This window comes from Equus quagga, unplaced genomic scaffold (genome assembly GCF_021613505.1).
Source record: "Equus quagga isolate Etosha38 unplaced genomic scaffold, UCLA_HA_Equagga_1.0 HiC_scaffold_10882_RagTag, whole genome shotgun sequence".
NCBI classification, from domain to species: domain Eukaryota; kingdom Metazoa; phylum Chordata; class Mammalia; order Perissodactyla; family Equidae; genus Equus; species Equus quagga.
In genome coordinates, this window is record NW_025792113.1 from 70 (window position 1) to 7401 (window position 7332).

Genomic DNA, 7332 nt, shown 5'->3' on the forward strand with positions numbered 1-7332 from the left:
AGACATGAAATTTTGCAGTTCAAAAACCACTTACATGCCTTTTGAAAAAAAGTTTTATTCAGGGTTTTCACTGTGGACAGAATTATATAGTTGCTTACTTAATTCTGATAGTTTGTATTTAATCCTTGTATAAATAGGTGAAAAAGATTCAGGTTTTCTTTAGTAGTCAATAGCATAAAGCATTGTGGGAAAACACGTAATTGTCAAGTGAAACATTTTTATAGGTGAAAGACCACCCCAGCCATTCAGTTAAACCATCTTATAATGGAAATATGATATTAATAGTTTTTAAACATTTTTACCTAACATACTTACAGTTACTGTAAGTACGTCAAACAACCAATCAGAGTTTAAATACGCAGCTATCTCCATACCAAGAAAAATTAATATATACAGTATTAGGACACTACAGTGCATTCTATGAAATATGAAATGCACTCAAGTGCATCCACCAGGAATAGACAAGAAAACCTTAAATGATATGTATAATGAAATTTAATATTTATCATTTAACAGTTGTTGTAGCAGGAAGTTGGGGTTTATAAGGTATACACTTTTTGAAAAAAACTGACACATTGTTAACCCCAGGAGCTATAAAATCCTTTAACATAAGATGGAATACTAAGAACAAAAAGTAATTTAAATTTAATTATTAAAATAATTTAATTTTGTTTTTCATTTGAAAAATAAGCTCATGCGTAAGATTAGAAAAGAAAGTTGCAATGCAACTTAGAGCATGTTTATAATGTGCACAGACAAAGCTTGAGAATGATCATTTTGGTTTAAATGTGCTGGTTAGTTGATGTTATGACTACTTTAAATTTTAAGGATTGTGATAGACTCCTACTATTGAAAAACCTCAGTGTAACTATAGTATATTTGCTGCTGTGACATTTCAAAACATTTTCAGTTTATCAAAATGAATTACAGATTTCATTTTGGTGGGCGATACATTATCATTTTGCTAATAACCAAATTTGCAGTTTGTTCAGGGTCTTAAATGGATTTACAAATATTTAACACTGAAGCTGTTTTGAACTTTCAGTAATGTAAACTCTACTAATTGGGCAGTTAGAAGCTGGGCAGTGCATTTTAACTTTTACTAGCCTCATAAAAGAGACCAGTAATTTTTATATAGCAGTTTTAAAATGTGGTTCAGAGTATCCATGTTGGATTTATGGAGTATGCCGTTTTAGTGGTAAAATGTTATAAAGCATGTGCCTCCATATAAAGATTGGGGATTTGCTTCATATGTTCACAGTTCTCCGAGTGCCCCTTTGCTCTGTTAAAAGTCAGGTTCTGATCATTTTTCTAAGCCAGTTTTCCTAAGTCCAAAAGGAATACTTAAAGCTGAATTTAGAAAATAAGTGCACCTTGTCAAATACTTGTGTTTTTACACTTGTGTTTGTGTGTATCTAATAATCACATATACATGTAATACTAAAGAGATTTTCAGCTATTACATTGAAAACCTGCTTACATATGTATAAGGAAACTGAAGAGAGGAAAATACACAACCAAGTAGATATTTGGTCTCTTCGATCCATACTGAACCCTCTTCAGCAATTAATGTTACCTGCATGCTAGGGTATGAATCCTCTCGCTCTTTTTTATTCCCCCAAGAAAGTATACATAATAGATTGCAAAACAGCAGATGTCAGGGTCATCTTTCTTTTTAAAGAATTAAGCCATATTTTGTGGGGGCCAGAACTTGGATGATTTAATATATTTCCCCTCCCCGCCCCCCGCGCCCCCAGTGAAAAGCAAAGTTAATGTTTCAACACAATTTTATTGACCTCTTTATACAGAATTTTACTTGCAAAAATTTGGGGGCTTGAAGGCATTACATAATATTTATATTGTATTCAGCTTTTTTATTCCTCACACTATATTTACATTAATAAATTGATTGAGAAGTTTATAGTAAAGGGATACTTACAGAACACTCTTATATCATTTAAAAGATGACCTGACCAAAAACTTGACAGGATTCATAAAATCAGGGATCATTTTGCTGTTGACTTCACAGTGCTCAGTAGTTTTATAGGTAATATTATAGTTAATTTGCAGCGTTTTAGTACTTGTATTATTTATTTTTGGTCAGAAATAGTAAATTAAATATTTTTTGATAGTTTGTAGGTAATGATGAACTCCTAACTATTAAAGGAAACAAAATGTTTCTAGTTATTGAGTTCACTTTTGATTATACAAACTTGGAAAGGCAGGGAAATTTATGGGTTCCTCTTCCCCCCCAGTGATTCCATTAAGATATTCTCTATGTTAAACTTTCAAAGTACTTTATAAATTTAGTTACCAGTTATTACTTATTAACTGACAATTTTCTGAAAAATCCAGTTTCAGCAGACTTTTAATGAAGGTGAAAGCAACCATTATGTGCTTTGTACTTATTTGAATGTTCCTCAAGTATTTTATATTTTAAAAAAAAAGAAGGCAAAGAAAAAACAGTGCCTCTGTTTTTAGAAAACTCCTGCTCAGTAAAGTTGTTTAAACCATTTCTGGTAGCTAATGATAATTTTATATTGTATACTAACTTTAGTGAGACTGATTTTTTTAGTTGTTTACAGTACAAATACTTGTATTTGTTTTTTAATTGCAGTATTTCCATTGTCGCAGTAATTTAGTAAAACTCTGGCTGCCTTGATTTTGACAGATTTTGTTAATATAAACTGATTGTTAGGCAATTAGTTATATTTATGCATAAATCAATTGCTCTATAATTCATGAATTATTTATTACAATATTTTCTAATGAATTCATGTATCTGTCTTGTGTTGTAAATGTACTGTAATTCTGTTCCTACTTTGTGTTGTTATATATCTAAATCTGATTGTATGAATTTTAATTGTTCAGTTAACGTCTTTCTAGGTTGTAATTTGTAGTAAAGCTCTTCAATGCTTTTGCACTTAAATTTAAAAAATAAAAAATAAAAATGATTTGGTTTTGGCTCATGGTAAAGATCAGTAATAATCTAATAACTGAAATTCCCTTCCTCCTCCTGTTCCCATCCCTGCCAAATATTATTTAATGTGTGATCTCGTTTAGGGAGATTAGATGGGAGAGTTTTATATGCATGTTTTTGTTTTTTAATCTCAGAAACAGAGGGTTAAATTGATCAGATGCTTCACTTCACGGTGTATTAGTATTATGGTTCATACCAAGTACCTCATGTGATAAATTTATCCCCTTTTATTTTCATCCCCCTCTCTCATTCTCTACCCACCTTGAGAATTTTAACTCTAAATAATGAGCTCAAAAGAATTCATCTCTGTTGGCAGACTGTTAAGGCACTGGGATAGGTAGGGGAAAATTATTTGGGAGTGTGTGAGAAAGAGGCCTTCCCAAGGAACTTCAAATTACACCATCTTTACAGGGCTTGTTTTATTCTTTTTACATAATGATTCAGTAGTCACTATCAACTGGGACTGGAATTAGGATGGACTTTAAATCTCTCGTTGAGATGTTTTCTTATGGCAAGGTCTCATTAACATCATTTAAACAGAGTGTAGCACAACACCCCAAGCAGGTGGGTGCTTAATAAGTATTATCATGCAATGATAATGATGATGTAAAACTATAGGCTTCAGGTAAGGGTTGATGACTTATTCACCACACACCTTAACCTACATTCTTAAAACACAGATGAAACTCATTAAATTATTTTGACAGTTTTATATGCTTCATCAACATGTTGGATATGGGATAAACAAACGGCCTACAATTAACTACAAACAATTATTTCCACTATTATTAACGGATGTTCACCAATAACATTATATAACCTACACAACAAAGAGCATCTACTTGCAAGAAATGCAGCACATTGTTTTTTATTTCCTGTATCTCATCTATTCAATACACATTTTTTCCATGAGAAACATTATTGGTGTTAACACTCATCCGAAAGTTCATTACTTAATGCAAACGATTTTCTAGGTAGAGAAAAAAATTGTATATATTTCTGTAGATGAGGGCACGTTTTGCAACATATTTTGTAATTTTCCTCTCAGAAGTATGAAAATTCTAAAGAAAAGATTATGAAATATATTGAAGTGAAACCTCTTAAAGGCAGGAACTAGCTTATTTTTTTTCAGTATTTTCTTTTGTACTTCTAAATAGAGTCTGGACCTTATCTTCACATTGTTTTATAGAACTCATCTATCTGTATTTTTCTTGAATTTGCATTATTAGGTCCACAAGAGACGTACTTTTTTTTTTAACTTTTATAAAATACTCCATTTGGGAAAGTCTGTCCTACTAGATTTCAAACAACGTGGGAGCAAGATCTTGTTTGACTTCATCCACGTATATTTTTCAGTAACAAGTTTCAGTGTCTTGCTCATAAATATTGCTTAAATAAAGCATGAATGCAAATTTTTCTTTCTGTAGTATTTTATACTTGTTTTAAAATAAGTTGAAAAGGGTTTAATTAAACATAGAAGTAGCTCCCCTCCAAAAATTTCTCTCCTTCACTATTTGTGATCACTAAGAGGAACCAGAAAGAACAACTCCCCAGCGAGACAAGTGAAATATAAAAAGAATAAGAGAAAGAAAAAGAAAGGAACCTTGTCTTCTATACCACATTCACTTAAGACAAAAATAGGGAAGCTATTTTTTAGCTTGAAAATAATGTTATGTATTCTATGCTACAGATATTCAATTTTATATCCTAGGAAACACTACTGTTCTACTAGGAGGCGGTGTAAGTGTGAGTCCTGGCTCTGCCGCTTGTTGTGAGACCTTGGTTAAGCTACCCGACCTTGCCAACCCTTACCGTCCCGGTCCGTAAAAGGTAGTAGCATCTACCTCCACAAGCGATTGATCGAATAAGGCTGACAACACAGCGATGACACGTGCCAAGCGCTCCTATGGCACCTGTCATCACGAGCAGCAGCTCAGTGAAGTTCGTTATCTCAGCGACTCGGTGGGTCAATGCAGTACACGTAGAAGCACACTGATGGGAATGCGTAGGTTGAATTTCATTACACAGGTTAATATTAGCCAGGCATTTTACTAGCTGGACTCTGAGTATTGTTTAATCTCACTGTGTTTAATTAGCCAAATTCAAAATTAGTAATTCTGCGCTCAGGTTATCTCATTCTCCACGGCGCGGTCAGAGAAGACACTGCCTCTTGAGGACCGCAGACTGCAGCGTTTGCAGGGCGCGTTTGCTGTGGCGGAAGAGAACACCGGACGTTCAAGCCCGGGCTCAAGCCACGATCTCTCAAACCATGAAGACATCCGCAGCGAATTTACCAAAAAAAAAAAAAGGCAGAGCAACACCGACATGTCAATCTGCTAAAGCTTCCGAAGCCGCTGCCGGAGTCCAGGGCGCTGGCGCGCTCGCGGCATTGCGACAGGGGCGGGGCCGCAGCCGTAAAGCAGCGCCCCAGACCACGTGGGTCCAGGGCTCTGGACCTGCTCCGGACCCTGCCCCGGGTTAGCCTGGCCAACTTAAAGCCGAATCCGGGCTCCAGGAAACTGGTAAGTGGCTGGTGGCGTTGCGGGCAAGCGCTGGCGCACGGGGCGATGGAAGCGGCCCTGCACTGCCCGCGCTTTCCGGGGACTGCTTATTCCAGAGGGTATTGGGATGGAGGTAGGGTTTCTGAGTCCCTGTTCTCCTTAACTGCAGAGGAAAATCTTCTCGCGTGGTCTCAACTCGTAATACGGTTTATACTTAAAAGCATAACTATGCTAGGGCGTAGGAGCGAAGTCGCACTGCAAAATGATGTCCCGTTCAAAATTGGAATTAAAATGAAGGACTTTTCCAGTATAGCTTCATGGGAAAGAGTTGAATTGATTTATTCCGTTAGATGTCTCTTCAAATCACTAAATACAGCCAGAAAAGCTGTTAGGTGGCGTACTGTAATTTTGAAAATCAGTCCGTTGCCTTCGTGAAGTGACAGGAAGTAAATTAAGAAAAATGTTTTCTTTATTAAAAATTAATCTTTAAATAAAATAATATATGGGTAGCAATGACATATTTACAATTCCAAAATAAAATTTCTTAACTATCATGTAAGCTTTGTTTGTTGTGGATGTTTAACTCTAGGTTTTTTTCCGTTCCAGCCTGTTGTAGAATCCTTATCCCCATCCCATCCTTGGAAGTTTGCCTTTGAAACACAGCTTGCACTTTGGTTGCAAGAATTAGGTACATCTTCAGAGGCAAAGATGCTGATTTAGAGTGTTTGGACGCTAGAGCAGCTAGGACAGTGCTTGGCACAAGGTAGTGTTAGCTAGTACTGGTTGGTTGGATGAATAAATGGTGTAACAAAAAATATACAACGAAAAGATGAGATACAGTTTATAAAAAGGCATCTGTAGATCATAAAACTTTGTTCTTTCCTTTAGGAAAGACGACCGAGGGGGCGGAGAAGAGGTAGAAGATGTGGCAGAGGCGACAGATAAAGGAGAACGACAGAGAGGAACCCGGCCCCGACTGGGCTTTGAGGGAGGCCAGACTCCATTTTACATACGAATCCCAAAATACGGGTTTAATGAAGGACATAGGTAGGTTGTTCTGCTTTTTAAAGTAGAAAGCCCTGTTTTTCGCTGAGAATCACCTAAAAAATAGCTTGGTAGAAATTGATAGTCACTTTGAAGCAAACTTTTGCCCCTGTTCCTCTGAAGCATCTTTAGTCGTGCAATTAGTTTGGAATAGTAGGGAAAAAAGCCCAGACATTGAGCCTGCAAAATGGAGATAATGATGCCTGCTCTCCTGGTTGTTTAGAGGCTTAGCAATAATATATATAAAAACCTGGCTCATTGTGATTACCCAATAAATGACAACTACCATGGTTACTTTGAGTTCCATTAATGCATAATTCAGATAGTGGGTTAAATTTTCCCCAAATTTGTTTGTTGATTTGTGTAAATGAGTGAAGTAAAATGCTTAAGAGGCAAATTATTTTTAGCAAAATAAAGGAAATACTGGTTTTGTTTCGTTACCGAAAATCAAGCAGTATAACATTTCTGTTGTAGTCAGGAGGGTCTTATTTTGTTACCATCTAAATTGTTGGAGGAAAATAGAGAACAAAACTTTTAAGTTGATTTGGAGAACTTAGAGGAAGAGAGTTGAGTTTTCCAACTGTTACTTTCTTGTTTTGTAGCTTCAGACGCCAGTATCAGCCTTTGAGTCTCAACAGGCTGCAGTATCTTATTGATTTGGGTCGAGTTGATCCTACTCAGCCTATTGACTTAACCCAGCTTGTCAATGGGAGAGGTGTGACCATCCAGCCATATAAAAGGGATTATGGTGTCCAGCTGGTAGAGGAGGTAAGTCTGGATTAGTATTTTTGGAGTTAGATAGGAGGC

At 36.0% G+C, this 7332-nt stretch overlaps 1 pseudogene; it reads left to right on the forward strand.

Moving 5' to 3' along the window:
* The first annotated feature begins 4864 nt into the window (after positions 1–4864).
* LOC124231883 (39S ribosomal protein L15, mitochondrial-like) lies at positions 4865–7326 on the forward strand (annotated as a pseudogene).
* Positions 7327–7332: the final 6 nt, after the last annotated feature.